Genomic DNA, 15,727 nt, shown 5'->3' with positions numbered 1-15,727 from the left:
AAAGGATTTCAGTGGAGAGCGGGCTTTGAGCTTCCTTTGTGATTTTCGCTGACCAATCCAATTATGTGGGTAATTGTAAGTATCTTTCGCAAAGCATGGACAATCAGTCACAAAATGAATCAGGATCCAACAAAGTGGGCCGCTGCTCTGAAAAATATGTCAGAGGGGGAAATTAAAAGCAACGACAACAGAGTTTCAATGTTAAAAATGCAGCGAGCGCTGTTGCGCATTACTCATCCCGGGGGAAGGCTCTGCGGATCGATCTGCGCACCCAGCACCTAGCCGGGCGGCGGGGAAGGGTGGCGGCGCCTTCCTTTAAAAGCTCCGACACGTATTTGCATCCCTACCACACAGGGCTGCCAACAGGAACAAGAATTCTCCTCCCTGCAAAGGTGAATATGAAAATAGTTTGTTTAGTTTTTCGTTCAACAACCCGCAGGGCCTGTATCTTTCTGGATACATTTATTTCGAGGTACTTAAAAACTGACTTTTATGAGATTATTTAGGCAGTGATTATTTTTGTTGAGAAATGTGTCCTTTATCCCTCTCATTCATCCTCTGCTAAGATATTTCTGTTTGTCAGAATGCCACCGTTTCTGATAAATGGCTGAAGACAGACTGCTACACTTTATTAAAAAGTAATAACAATTTTTGTACGCACCCTTCACATTGTAGGGGGGGGCCATGAATCAAAGGACACTGCCTGTCTGGGCCTGATAAATGCGCCGTTTACCAGCTGAGGAGTTATTTAGGACTGGCTATTAATTTAAATCACATTTATCTTCCCCGGATGGGGGAGGTGGCCGTGATAGCACTGGGGATGACCAATGGTGCGGGTAAGTGCACATTATTTATTACTGCTGCCTCTGCAGGGATGCACAATATGTGAGGGGAAAAAAAAAAAACAGTGCCAATTACCGCGGTTAATCTCGTCAGGGCAATAACAAATTTCTTCCCAACACAAGGCAATTTTTATGCTTGCACTTTTTCTCCTCCAGACACAGACTTGCTTATAATTCTCCATCATTAAACTCAATTTTCTCATTCTTTTTTGAGTGCTCATGGGAAATTTTTAGTTCTCTCCCGCCTCACCTTTGTTCGGAGAATAGAGCATTTTTTATGCATTATCCAAAGGAAAGTATGTTCTTTCGAGCCCTTAATGAATATTTGTTGGTAATATGGGGAGGCGATATGTATTGCAGATCAGATTAGCCATATTTTACTATTAAATGGTTTTCCATTAATAATAATGCCTCTTGCCTAGCTTTTCAATTCACCAAGTTCTTAATATGCAAAATAACAATTGGGAATAACCAATCATTAGCATTTTTTGGCCAATTAACTTCAGTTTGATTGATCTATCATGGAAGATTAAAATATTTCTAATAAAATGCATTTGAAGCATGAATTACATCCAAACAGGCACAGTTCAGCTCGCTGCGAGAAGCCCAAGGCACAGTGGGTGCCACTACCTGGGAGCGGGTGTCCCTGCTGCCTGTGCCATCGAGGCACGCATCCGTGCAGGCCCTCCCGGGGCTCTCAGCCCTGCTGCGCAGCTTCAGTGTTCCAGCCAGCTTCCCCACATCATGCCCTCGCCCTGCAGGGCTGTGCGGCAGCGTCTTGCCTTATTACTTTGATTTACTTTCCCAAATTAGAATAAATTCATCCTGAACAGAGTCAAAATTCAAACACAAATAATGAAAACGCATACATGTGTACAGTATGCTGTGTGTGCATGTGTTCGTACTGGCTTCTGTGTCACTGGAACGATAATTATAAAGTCATGAAAGCATTTCATTTTCTGGCTGCTTTCGTTCAAGTAACTATACTTGAGTGGGTTCCAGGGGAAAGGGAAAGGGCACATCCAGGGACGGCCAGAGCGTGAGATTGGAAGAATCTGACCCTGCCACCCAACGTGACCAGGACAAGTCCAGGATTTTTTTTTTTTCCATGTGGTAGGTAGCTGGTCAGGGGCTGGTTCCTGGGGGTCCCACAGACAAAGCAGTTTGGAAGGACTCTCAGCTGGCCCAGACCTCGGACTCAGAAAATGAGTCTCAGTGCAAGCTTCCTGGAAGAGCTGGGGAATCACCCATTACAATTCCCGAGTACCCAGGCTCACAGGCCAGGAATGACACCTCCTACAACACGGTGCCCATGCTCCCTGAAATATCTTGCGGGTTTGCAAAATCAAGCCCTTGTGCAGTAAGCAGTGTGTGAACGGGGATATGATTTGCATATATCATGCACACATATATGTATGTATTCATATACATACATATACCCACAGTTTCATACATGAATATATGCATTTATACAGTTCATTTATACATGCATACACATGCATCACATACATTTACAGATTTATACATATATGTGTATGCCTACAATTCTGTACATGTATTTATGTGTCCATATACATAAATACATGTTTAAATAAAATAGTTAATCACATAAGTTAAATAAATAAATAAATTAATAAATTAATAAATTAATAAATAAATCTTAGAGAGAGAGAGAGAGAATGCAAGCCCCGGGCTCAAGTGCAAATCCCAGCGTCTGCTAGATCTGTTGGCTTGAGAAACCTCCCCAACCTCTCTGAGCCCTGTTCCCTCTTTCATGGAGTAGAATCATGATAACTACGGCCCTACACGGGGACTCAGTGATAGGTAATGCCATCAGTATGCTCTCCAGCACTAGCTGGTGTTATGACTATTGTTACTGGGACTACAGAGCCCACACTTAATTAACTCTGTGGCCCAAAACACAGTGAGCGCATGATAACATTAGTTGGGGATCAATTGGCGAGGTTAAGTCATGCTGCAATAACAAAGAGGCCCAGAATCATAATGGCCCCCAGCAGCAGAGCTTCCCCCTGCAGGCAAGCAGGGGCAATCTGCAGCAGTCACTGGGGGTCCAGGGTGAAAGAGAAGGCTCCATAGCAAATGCTGCCTGTTGCTAAGCTTGAGAGAAAGAGAACTCTGGAAGGTGTTGACCTGATACCTGCAAGCTGGAGCCTGAAATCCATGTAATAATTCTCCTGGGGGAACAGTTAAGCCATATCTGACTCCTGCTGATGGAGAGACTCGGAGCGTGTGGATAGAGCTCCCCCTCACCACCCCTGCTGAGAAGGTGGAGAGGATCTTCAGAAGGGAGAGCAAGGGCTTATGGGGTTTCCCCACTTACATGGGATAAAAGGTGCATACTTGCTGCAGAAGGTCAGGGTCTAGGCCACCATCTTGGGCTCAGAAAGATGGGCCTTTCCAGTTCGTCCACAGACAGCCAGCCCTTCAACCAGGGCCCCTGGCAGAAGCCACAGCCTCCCTGGTCCATATCTGGCCTATAGCCCCAGCCACCCACAGGGCTGCCAGCCCTATGCCTTCTCCCGTGGATGTGCTGGAGGTCCACAGCCTTACTGGAGGTGACTAGGAAGAATGCCCGACTTCTAATCACTTGCAGTGTGGACTGCTGCAACAGGCACTGTGCAGAGGAAAACAAAACAAATGAACCAAAAAAATCACAGGTTGGGCTTGGAACATCCTGTGGTCCAGAGAGCTTGTCCCAGATCCCTTTCCCAAGACACTGGCGATTTTTAAATACTGGTCAGATTCAGAGAACTTTACGTTTATCCAGCTTTCCCTCTGGAGGGTTGTCCACAAGCAGACCATTCGCCCCTCCACTGTTTCTAACTCCGTCTGCCTTGATCCTGTGGCCTCTGGACAGCCAAGCCTCTCCTTTCCACTCTGGGTTAAATGAACCTCCAGTCCTCTCTGGTGTGAACACCTAGAGTGGTCTTCTCCACCTTTGGTCCTGGTCTCTCCCTCTGACACAATTAGAGACCCATCCTTAGAAATATGCCCTGACATCCCTCTCTAAGTCCACACCTGAGATGGAACCTGGTCTGCTCAGACTGGCCCTCGCCCAGGTGAGAATGATTCACCTGCTGACCCCTGGATGCCTTGCTGCCATTTCTTCTGGTGTCTGTGGGGAACCACTACCATCTCCATCCTGGCTCCAGGGGGCTGATGGTGTAATGTCATGTTCACCTGAAAGGGTGGCCACGTGAAGCCGCTCTCTTCTGTCACATGTGACACTGGTCTATTCACTTCCTCTCCCACTGCAGTTGGCCATCTAGCTTGACTGTATTTACGGGCTGTGGAAACCAATATCTTTGAGTGACAACTGTCTGCAGAGGCCTGTTCAAGTCTTACCCATGGATATGGACACTACCTTTAGAGCCCACACACTTTATTTGCTCTCATGATTGCTGAGACCAAATCTGCATCCTCTGAGCCTACAGGCACATTATAAAATAGAAAACAAAATCATATAGAGCTGTGTTCGGTAAATGAGGTAGAGGAGCAAGATGAGTTTACTGCCCTCACCCAGTAAATAGTTTTCTCCTATGCCACTTATCTCATATTATCCCCCTGGCCCCCTAACACACTCTGTTTTATTTTGTGGAAGAATTATCCATCCACCCAAATCAGAAGCCCAACGTCATTCTTAACTAGTTGCTTTCCTTTAACAAAATCATGTTCTGTTGATTCAATTTCAGAAGGGTTTCTCAAATAGTGTCTGCATCTTGGCTCCCACCTGCGATGGGCCAGTTTCTGCCTTTACGGTTCTCACGAAAGTCATGGCAGTGACCAGCTGGTCTCCATGCACCTGCTATTGGCTCTGCCCAATCTAAGCTTAGCTACTACTCCAAAATAGCCCAGAGATCACACCTCTCTGGAGGCCTTCCATCTCAGAGTCTGAGGTCCTTCCCAGCCATCCTGGTCATCACAATCTCACTCTAAGTTCATTTCTAAACATTTATTTCCCGTCATATTTCCTCTTCCCTCTTCTTCTGGGATCTAGTTACCTGCTTTTCTCTCTTATTTATATTGGGTGATCATTACTGATTTGGTCTCAAGATCAGTGAGTTTTTCATCAGTTCTCTCCCTTTGCAATGAAGCCTAGCCAATGACTTTTTTTCAAATTGTTCACTTCTAAAATTTCTATTTTTTAATGTGTATTAATTCAATTTTGTTTTTAATGTGTATATATTCAATTTTGCTGATACAATGTCCTGTCTTTTCATTCATTACAAACATATCTTCCTTTCTCTTACTGAGCGTACTTGTCATAGTTGCTTTGAAGTTATTGTTCAATAAACTCAGCATCTGAGTCATCTTGGATTTGGCAACTGTTGCCTTTCCCCTTGAGACTTTCCCTTGAGATATGTCCCTCCAGTGGTAGAAAGGGAGGTGGGCGGGGGCTGGGGATGAATGGGTGATGGGCACTGAGCGGGGCACTTGATGGGATGAGCACTGGGTGTTATTCTATATGTTGGCAAATTGAACACCAATAAAAAATAAATTTATAAAAAAAAGAGATATGTCTCTCCATCTTTTTATGTCGAGTAATTTTGGATTATATCCCAGACACTATTCAGTGTCCCCAGGGCCAGCTAAGAGTTTCCATATTTTATCCAGAGTCTACAGTCGTTACTTATTGGAAGACTTATTTGGTAAGCAGCCACTCCAAGTGCTGTAAGTGGTACTTCCTCTAACATAATTTTTAGCTTCACCTATCAGTACTGTCTTTACAAAAATTTATCTCTATATTACAGGCAAAGCATTCTCTCCACTATTTCATGGAGCTGACTACTGCTTCTGATCAGTATCATTGGCTTTGAAGTGTCCATTCAAAACCAACTAAGTTAACTAAGTATTTGAGAGAATTAGATTGTCCTGGAGCAAGTGAGAAAATATAAGATGCTTTACCATAATATTACCATGTGTTTGATGGTCTGTGTTAAATTTGCCATTTTAAATCAGTTACCTCATAGTCAAAAATATTTTTTTCTTTTTTTTTAATATTTTTTTTCTAATAGAAACTCAGGAACTTCTAATATACAAATTAAATTTTTTTTCTTGCCAAATTCCGGAACAACTGTAAAGATTTTTCTTTTTTTAAAAGGTTTGATTTATTTATTCATGAGAAACACACAGAGAGGCAGAGACATAGACAAAGGGAGAAGCAGGCTCTCTGCAGGAGCCCGGTGTGGGACTCGATCCCAGAACCCCAGGATCACGTACTGAGTCAAAGGCAGATGCTCAACCGGTGAGCCACCCAGGCATCCCAAATGTAAACATTTCAATTTATCAAAACATTCATCTCTTTTATACTTTTTTTTTATAAAGTAAAGGTCCTTAATGTTGAGGAAATTAACATGTATGTGTACACACAAATGTAAGTCATTGTAAGTAATTTCATGTGAAATGTTGTTACAAAATCCATATATTTGTAGACCCACTTATAAAACCAGAAAAGAAAGAAAAGAGAGGCTAGTGATGTATGTGCAACACAGCTAAAGTGCACACAGGCCTAAGGAAAATAATTATATTACATATAGTCTTCTAAATATCATTTTGAGACAAAGCAGTAATCACATACAGATTATCTATTACATATGCACTGTCTTCCTGAGCTCTTTGGGGGAGTGTAAGAGAAGTCTCCAGCTTCAAGAAGCTTAGAGTCTGCCGGTAGCTCACCCTATAACAGGTTATACAAAGGTAGCTCCTCCTCCACCTTCTAGCCTGTTATCCGAGTGGACTGGCCATAGGGGCAGAGGCTTGCAGCCAGCCAGCCACAGCGAGAGGCTGATGTTCCTCCCAGAATCTTCACCTTCTGCTGTACTTTTGGTATCTTGGAGACAGACACTTGTTACTCTCCATACTATTTATCTTTACTTCCTCACAGGATCAGATAGAGCTGTTTTATTATTTTTTTTCCATACTTACTTCTGTATCTAACCAGCTAAAATCACTTTAATCCAAGCATCCATCTGGAGTTACTATACTCATCTAAGGTCACAATAAAATTCAGCAGTCTAGAGGGAGAAAGTCAATGTAATATATATAATAAATGAATAGAAAAATACAGTATTATGAAGAGACCAGATTTTCAGCAAACATAAAACACTATTCCTCCTCAAAAAGTAGTTAACATTATAATGAAAACAAATTTTTCTGTGATTTTGAACATAATATTCTGCTGAAGTAATAGAAATAATTCAGTGTCCCACAGCATAATAATTTTCCCTCTCTGTTATATTCATACTGATGTGGAGCTATATGGTGGAAAAGGATGTCATGTAATGTTCAAGGAAAAAAGTCTTAAGTTGTCAACATTCTAGTAAGGTGGTCAAATGTTACAAGTGCTCTGAAAATTTCATTTGCTGTAAAGATGTTTTTAATTAATCACAAAATCAAAAGATTAGCTTGACATGGATGTTAAATTCTTTATCTATGCTTCTTTAAATTCTATTTTTTCAACTATTTTCCAAAAATACAAAGACATTGACTTAAAATAGAGAACTCCATGTGTCCATATCTTTAAAATAATGTGAGATTGTGGCAAGAAAGTTTCATTCATTTCAATCTATATTAATAACATACAATATTTATACTTCCTATCTGCAATTCCCGCTCTCACCTTGAACTTCATAGCCATCGGTCCCTTGGAGAACATGGAAGAAGAAAGGCAGGTAAACACAGCACCATGGCACAATGGGGAGAAGTTAGAGGAGGTGAGCAAGGTGGCGGGGAAGAAACATGTATTTAAACAGTATCTGGAAAGAACAGACCATAGACCAAAAGAATTACATGTAGAAAGAGGAAATCCATTATATAATAGGTCAAACATAGAGAAGTTACGAAGTCCATGCTTCTTAGGTCAGTTGACAGATCTTGAGCATTATAAAGAAAAAGAAGAAGCTCACAGTTAGTCCCTCTAGCTGTCAGCATCAAGCACTTCAGAGGCAGCAACAAAGACCTGACAGTCAGTTCTGCTGCTTCCGCATTAGGTGACATTGAACAACTGCTTCTTCCTGCTGACCTGTGTCCTCATGCAGGGGAGGCTTACATTTTTCTACTGGGAGAATGAGGAAAGCAGAGAACTCACATAGGGCCCAGCACATAGTAAGAATTCAATTAATTAAAGTTATTCATATCAGCCTCATCATATTATTACCATCAGCAGCAGCAGCAGCAGCATTATTACCATCACCACCATCATCATTATCATCACCAACATCATCATCACCGTCACCATCACCATCATCACCATCATCACCACCATTGCCATCACCATCATCGTCACCACCACCATTGTAATTACCACCATTATCATCATCATTATCACTATCACCATCATCACCATCACCCTCATCACCAACACTGTCATCACCACCATTTGCCATCATCACATCATCCCCAGCAATAACAACCATTACCACCACCACCATTATGTTTCTGTTAGTTGCCTCAACCAGAAACAAACTAGAAGTCTAAGAACTAAAAGTGTCTTAGGATCACACAATTTAGCCCCTGGGAGTTGATGGATGTGGCCCAGAAGGAGGTTGGGCTCAGAGAATGTTGAGATTTGTACCACTGCATCATTGAGACTAAGTGCCAAGATGTCATCTGTGAGTGACAGAGTCTCTTCTGGATTCTTCGATTGGAAGGTGGCCATGTTCCAGAATGCTCCCTGCAGATAGCCCTCTCTAGATCACTCACCTTCTCAGCTCCTTTAGTTAGCATGTTCATTTGCTCATACTTCAACTGTCTGGCACCAGGTCCTTTGCTTACGACCCTAAGACCTCAGGAAGATCTTGTGTGTGTTCCCATTGTTCTCACTTCTTCCTCAGAACCTCCAGGACTCCAGCGATGGGGTGAGGATGTGACAAGGCAGGAAGACAACCTAACAGCTACTTTAGACGTGGGCACCCAAAGGTCAGAAACAGCAGGATGTCTGGTCAACAAGAGAGCTCTATCAGGCTCCTACATGGCTACTTTTAACTTTTTTCTATAGATTCTTTAACTCTTCTTTAACTCTTTTCTACAGATTCAGCTCCAGAGTTAAGAATAATGACCAAATTATGTATATTTTTTAAAATTGGCCATTTATCATCTTCTTGTATTATCATAATTTGTTTTATATTTTCTCAGACCCTTTGATTAGATATTTGTTCAAGTTTGTAAAGTTAACCAGTTGCACATAGCTATGACTCCAGGCTAGAAACCATTGCAGTGACAAAAAGGTAACAATGATGGTATTTTCCTGATACAGGGTGTAATGCACACACACCTGGATCTCCGATTCTTCAGACCTTGTAATATTTGTTAGCATGAACCATTGTTAGTTTCCAGGAATTTCCTCCAAGGAAACTTTTAACTTTGTGAACACCAAAGCAGCTGAGCCTGTCTTCATTTTCAAAGGATTATACATTCTATGGGCTTTTGGGTTTGATATTAAAATGTTTTTCATTTTTCCTTTAAGAATTCCTTATTGGCATGTGGCAGGAGAAATGAAAATACCAAAAACCAACGTCTTGTTGATGAAGTACCAATTTACACCGAAACCTGGCCACACTCTGAAAACGTTATGCTAAGTACCACCTCAGACATGAATGGACACGAGTGGCATGACTCCACACAGTGAAGAATCTAGAACAGGTGCATTAGTAAAGGCACAAGAAGAGGGGCTTCCAGGGGCTGGGGGCAGGATGGGGCTGGGAGTGGTCCTGTAATGGGCACAAATTTCTGTTTGGGTTGATGGAAAATAGACAAGAGGTTTACACATCTGGAATGTTTCTAATGTCACTGGATCATACACTTAAAAATGACTATATTGTTGGGGATCCCTGAGTGGCTCAGCAGTTTGGTGCCTGCCTTCAGCCCAGGGCATGGTCCCGGAGACCTGGGATTGAGTCCCAAGTCAGGCTCCCTGCATGGAGCCTGCTTCTCCCTCTGCCTGTGTCTCTGCCTCTCTCTGTGTGTCTCTCTCATGAATAAATAAATAAAATCTTTGAAAAAAATGACTACATTGGCCAGTTTTATGTGACGTGCATTTTACTCCCATAAAAAAAAAAAAAAACAAACTCAAGCTCCTGTAAATCAGAGAAATGTACTGAAAGTAACACACAAAAAATCCAACTGTGTGGTTCCTGGCAGAGCTTGGAGGCTGGCTGCAAGCACCCGGAGCCGTGGGACCCTCTAAGGACCAGGCGGGTGGGTGCAGGCCCCTGCCCGGCCCTCCCTGCAGCCCCCTCTCTGCTCAGAAGGTGCTTCATTATTTATTAGCCAAGCAATCTGGCAGGCTGTGTGCTATCAGGAGCGGAATCCAATACTGAAAGGTCACAGCCGCAAACAGCCCAGTGAAAGGGTGTTAAAGTAAATACAAATACACCTTTTTAATTTCGGCTGAATTGATTAGATAACAATTGGAGGGTGTCACAGGTCAGGAGGCGCGAGCCAGGAGGTCAGCGGGGAGAAAGGAGCCGGGGCCCTGGTCACGGGGGTGCAGGACTGAGCCTGGGGCTCCCTGCCCCCGCGTGCCCTTGCTCTTGTCTGCACAAATGAGGAAATGCCCACACCGGACCCAAAGGCTTTGAAAAGGGCCCCGCAAATGGCTAAGGCCACCGTGGAGTCGGCGGACGGTAAAAATTCTGCTCTACCTGGAGTCCAGCACACAAAGGCTCTCCGGTGTTATAAAAGGCAAGGAGGGGCCATGTGCCCGAGCATCCTGCCTGACACCCGGAGCTGCCACCACCCAGCCCGCCCGTGGAGCTGCACGGCCGCCCGCAGGCCCCAGAGTGGCACTGGGCTCTCCCGAGCCAGACGGTGGTTCGGGGGATCCCGAGGAGCATGCGCCCCTCAGCGCCTCCACGCACACCTGCGGGCCATCCCTTGCGCAGCCAGGAGACAAAGGCAAGACCACAGGACCAGGGGTCGTCGACGGATCCAGCCACCTGTCAGGGCAGCGTGTGGGGCCCTTGGACCTCGGCTACCGGCAGACAGCTTCCCGCTCGCAGATGAAGGGGTAGAGGCAGTAAGTAAAGCATGAACACATCCACCCAGAACTTAGAAAAAGAGTAAATAAAAAGTCACAAACAGGCAAATATATGATTTTGTAAATGTGAAAATATATTCAGCCTCACAAGCAATCATATGTATATACATATGCAAGTAACGGAGTAACCTTTTTGCTGATTAAAATTGACAATTATTTAAAAATTGTGAGTGCACAGGAGTCCTTGCCGAGACCCTCTAGAAGAGGTCAGTGGTGCAAGGTTCCGAGCGGCTTGGCAAAGCTTCACCACCACTGGGGACACCGAGTGTGGGCCTCACTCTGCCACCGTCCAGTCCAGGGATGCTCTGAGCCCGGGCAGCTGGCATGAGGCCTCCAGCACAGCACTCCTCCCCTCTGTCTTCATGACCTAGGCTTGTCCAGGGCCAGCGTGGTGCTGTGGGAGATCCTGGACACGGATGAAACCCACGAAGCGGGGTGACGCATAAACAACAGAGAGAGGGAGGGTGCGCACAGCTCCAAGGGAGTTGAGATAGCAGTTTGGAAGGTCCTCACCCTCCCCCACCCCCCGCTCTGGCTGTCCTGGACAGCTAGCAGCCTGCGGCTACCTCCCACCTCTTTTTCTCTCCTCACAGAGAATGTTCTAGAATATAAGTCATGGAGCATCACATTATTACCTTGCCAACCTTCCCTCTGCTCTAGTTTGCAGAAGAAGGAAGCCACTCCTAGGACAGATGCCGCCCCACCTCCTAACTGACAACCTGCACCACCCTGCCATCTCTTGAGATCTGACCGTCCTGCTCTGGTCCCTCTCCGCCCTTTCCCCGGGTGCACTCACAATGGAGTCCGAGTATTTGATGCAGAGATAACACAAGGCAATTTGGGAAAACTTAGATAATGTACCCTGAGATTAGGGAACTAAATTTTGAACAAGAGATCATGCTTGAATTGGAACAGAAATCAAGCTTAAGAAACAAGGTATCAGTGTATTTTTGTTTGTTGATCAGAGCGGGAACACTGCAGCTTGACATACTCTGTGCACTTGCCATGAGCCTGGATGACTTCCATATTCCACAGTTAATGGGTTAAGAAATAACAAAGTCATGGAAAACCCTTTTGTTCTCTTTCTATTAAGAGTCTCTTAATGAAACATATGTTTAAAAAGTTTATAACTTGAGCCCAAACTCCAGCCCCGTGCAGGAGTTTATCAAAAGAGGTGTGTTTCTTCTGTGCCCCTTTCTCAAGGAGGATAGGAACCTGAGCCCAATGGTGGGCTCCTAACAGGTAGATTAGATACTATCCCCTGGGATCCACTGGAGCTCACCTGTCTCATGTGGATTCTTGAAACCTGCCTGCGAGGGTACCGATTGGCACTCATTACCAGGGTTGTCGTGAAGAGCAGCGTGAGCTTTGGCCACAATGGGGGTCAGATAAGCGTGCCGTCTCCCAGCTGCCCCAGCACCCCTCACCCCGCTGCACCCATCCCCTGCCCTAGGCTCCCCCCTTCCCTTTCCTTTCCCAGGGCAAGCCCACACCTGGGCTCTCTCTGAATGTGTTCCAACAGGAGTCCCGGCGGCTGCTTCTGCGAGCCTTGCCGTCCTCCTGTCGGTGCTGGGATGGGGAACAATTCATCAAATTAGTTGTAACGAAGCCTGAGGCCAATACAGGCGTGTTCAGCAATGCAGGCTTTTAAAAATAACGGCCATGGGGATGCTCTTTCTGCACCCTCGTGGAAATGAATAAATACATTTATTTGAGGATTTTAAAGATTTTCATTACTTGTGTGCTGGGCTCTCCCCTTTGGCACTGAAGAGGATCTCCGTGTGTCGCGAGGGCAAAGATGCTCTGGGAAAGGGTGCTGTGTCAGCGAGGAGCCCCACTAACCAAGATTAATGACCCGTCTCCCCCATCAGGGCTCGGCGGCTATCGGTGCTCACTGAACACCTAGACGGTGCGAGAGATAGAGGGGAAAGCCACGGCATCCGGAGCTGAGAAGACTCTGCTGCGCTTCCTGTTGTCGCGAACCAACGTTTATTTATCAAGTTCTATGTCTTAGGCTCTTCATTTTGCTCTCCTGCGTCTCCACCTTTCATCTGCAGAGAGATAGAGTCAGCCTCCCTGTGGAGCTGGGCCTTGACACCCTGAGTCAACACGTAAGAAATTAAAAAGATCCGATCAGTGAGTTTTATGCTTTTCTGTGCCATCTAACAGGCGGTAAGCATTTTACTATAAAAATAATACTTGTAAAATTTTCAAAATCATAGGTATCATTTTAACACCTTAATATGCATATATAATATAGGTACAAAAATATATATACATATGTAAGGTATGTGTATATATGTGAATATACATATATACATATTGCTCTGAGGTACTCTTCTGGAGGCTAAAGACTGTAGGCAATTTGTATTTTATTATACACACTTTTCTATAATTTTCCAAATTTTACAAAATGTCCATATTACACATGTTACATACTGTGTTTGTAATGATTAATATATGCAAAATTATGTTTTTTATAGTATATAAAACTATATGTTAGATATGAGTTGGTGACACAGTATGCATGTAATGAACATACGTGTAACTCGGTGTGGCCTCTCCTGCAGAGGCTGCAGTTCTGGAAGGCACAGAGCCCTGTGCTAAACCATGTCAGGGGCCCTGTCTCTGTGTTTCCAAGAAGTCCCTCCTCTAATTATTTCAGTAAGGACTTGGATAAAGCTTCATAACAACATGCGTTCACGGAAGTTCCTGATATTAGAAAGTCAATCCTAAAGTCAATGGATGATTTATCAGCAGTGGTGTTTCCAGGCCGTCATTGTACTTTGGGGAAAGGCCCCGGGAAGGGTGAGTGCTAACTTTCATTGAGGAACCACACCGGGACCAGTAGTGCAAAGGCTTTGTAGGAATTCATTCCACCTCCTAGAAGCCCTAGAGTAGAACCTTACTGACACTCTTTCACGGACCCTGGAGGGAACACTAGACCGACACAGTTTGCCGAAGGGTGAGCTGCAGGTGAGAGGGGAGTATAGGGTGGAGACCAGGCTGGAGAAAGCAGAGAGGCGGCCGCGTGGAGAGGCTGAGGGAGGTCTCCGTGTAAGCACGCTTGACAGGTAAGAGTGACAAGCAGCGGAATATGGAAGGAATGTAGCCTCTGGTAACCCGAAGGATGGTGGAACTTGCTCCTGGGGCTCCTTCTCCATGTTCAGGGCACAGTGACGTCCATGTCCTTAGTCATAACCATCCAGTGAGCTCATGCGCGAAGGTCTTCACATCTCACCAACTTTCCACATTGTCCGTTTGATTCAGGGAGCACGTTTCAGTGCTCCGTCGGATGTGACCCAGGGCAGGACTGTGGGTGTGCCACCTGGAGGAGAGGACACCATGGGGTTCACAGGCCCTGTCCAGGGTTCTCCCTTGTCCGACAGACGCCTTGATGCCTTTGGTGAGGGAACTGACAGCTTCTCAAGCAGATCCTCCGATGACAGTGGAGGCTGGCCATTAAGAAAGATAACAGAGTCAGGGTCGCTGCAGTTCACAACAGGCTGGAGGATGGATTGAATTTAGTGTCAAAATCAATTATATAGATATAAATAATCACAAAGTCCTTACAGGAAAGCCCACATGCACACATGTACACCTGCATACAGACATGCACACCTGCACATGCACGCACCACACAGACACTGTGAACTAGAAGCAGAACAGGCTGGCGGTGAACGTAACATAAAAGTCTTTTGTCCTGATTCCTGTAAGTCCAAGGGTCATCAAAATTGGAAAAAAAAGACATAACAGGGTTTTTTTTTCCACTGAAGCAATTTTTTTATTATTTAAATCCAATTACCCAACATATAGTGCATCATTAGTTTCAGATGTAGTTTTCAATAATTCATCAGTTGCAGATAACATCCAGTGCTCATCCCATCATGTGCCCTCCTTCATGCCTGTCACCTGTTACCCCATCCCATTCACCAACCCCCCCGGGACCCTCAGTGTGTTTCCTAGAGGTAAGAGTCTCTCACGGTTTGTCTTCCTCTCTGATTTTTTCCCCATTCAGGATCTTCTCTTTCCCCTAAGATCCTCTGTGCTATTTCTTATATTCCACATATTAATGAAACCATATGATCATTGTCCTTCTCTGATTGACTTACTTCACTCAGCATCATACCCTCCAGTTTCATCCACATCGCTGTACATGGTGTGTATCTGTCCTTTCTGATGGCTGAGTACTATTCCATTGTCTTTATCCATCATCTGCCCATGGACATCTGGGCTCCTTCCTCAAGGGGGATCCTGTCAGCGAAGAGGGAGCCCAAGGGTAACAGAGAGAGAACAGATTCTGATGACTGAGTTAATTCAACAGATACCTCAAGTGTGTGAGACATTTTCTTGTGTAAAACCCTTCTTTACATTTAAATGAGAAAGGGTCACATCCTCTCATTTCTAGAAAATCACACTCCGATGGGCAAATGCTAACAACAGAGTAAGGAGGAAGGGTGATGTCTAAGTGACAACATGGTGTCACATCCCAGCCAACCATGCCCATGAAGGGAGACAGGTATTTGGATCATAAGGAAGAAGGTTCAGTGTTTGACATATTGAGTTTAAGTGGAGGCATCGAACAGAAATGTCCCAGATGTGTGCAAATAAAGGGCTAGAAATGGGATCAGAGATGTGGATGCTAGAATAACCATCTTCCAGGTGTGATCTGAAGGCAGGGAAGCATTCAAATAACTCAGAGTTAGAGTGACATCACACTCTGTGTGTGTGGAGAGACTTGTAACAGGTGATGGCAGTATCAGGGGAGCCTTAGAGCACAGTGCCAGTGGCGGGAGAGGGCCAGCGTGGGATTAGGACCCCAAAGCAC

The sequence above is a fragment of the Canis lupus genome, chromosome 34 (assembly GCF_003254725.2).
Source record: "Canis lupus dingo isolate Sandy chromosome 34, ASM325472v2, whole genome shotgun sequence".
Taxonomy (NCBI): domain Eukaryota; kingdom Metazoa; phylum Chordata; class Mammalia; order Carnivora; family Canidae; genus Canis; species Canis lupus.
Note: the sequence above shows the minus strand (reverse complement) of the source record.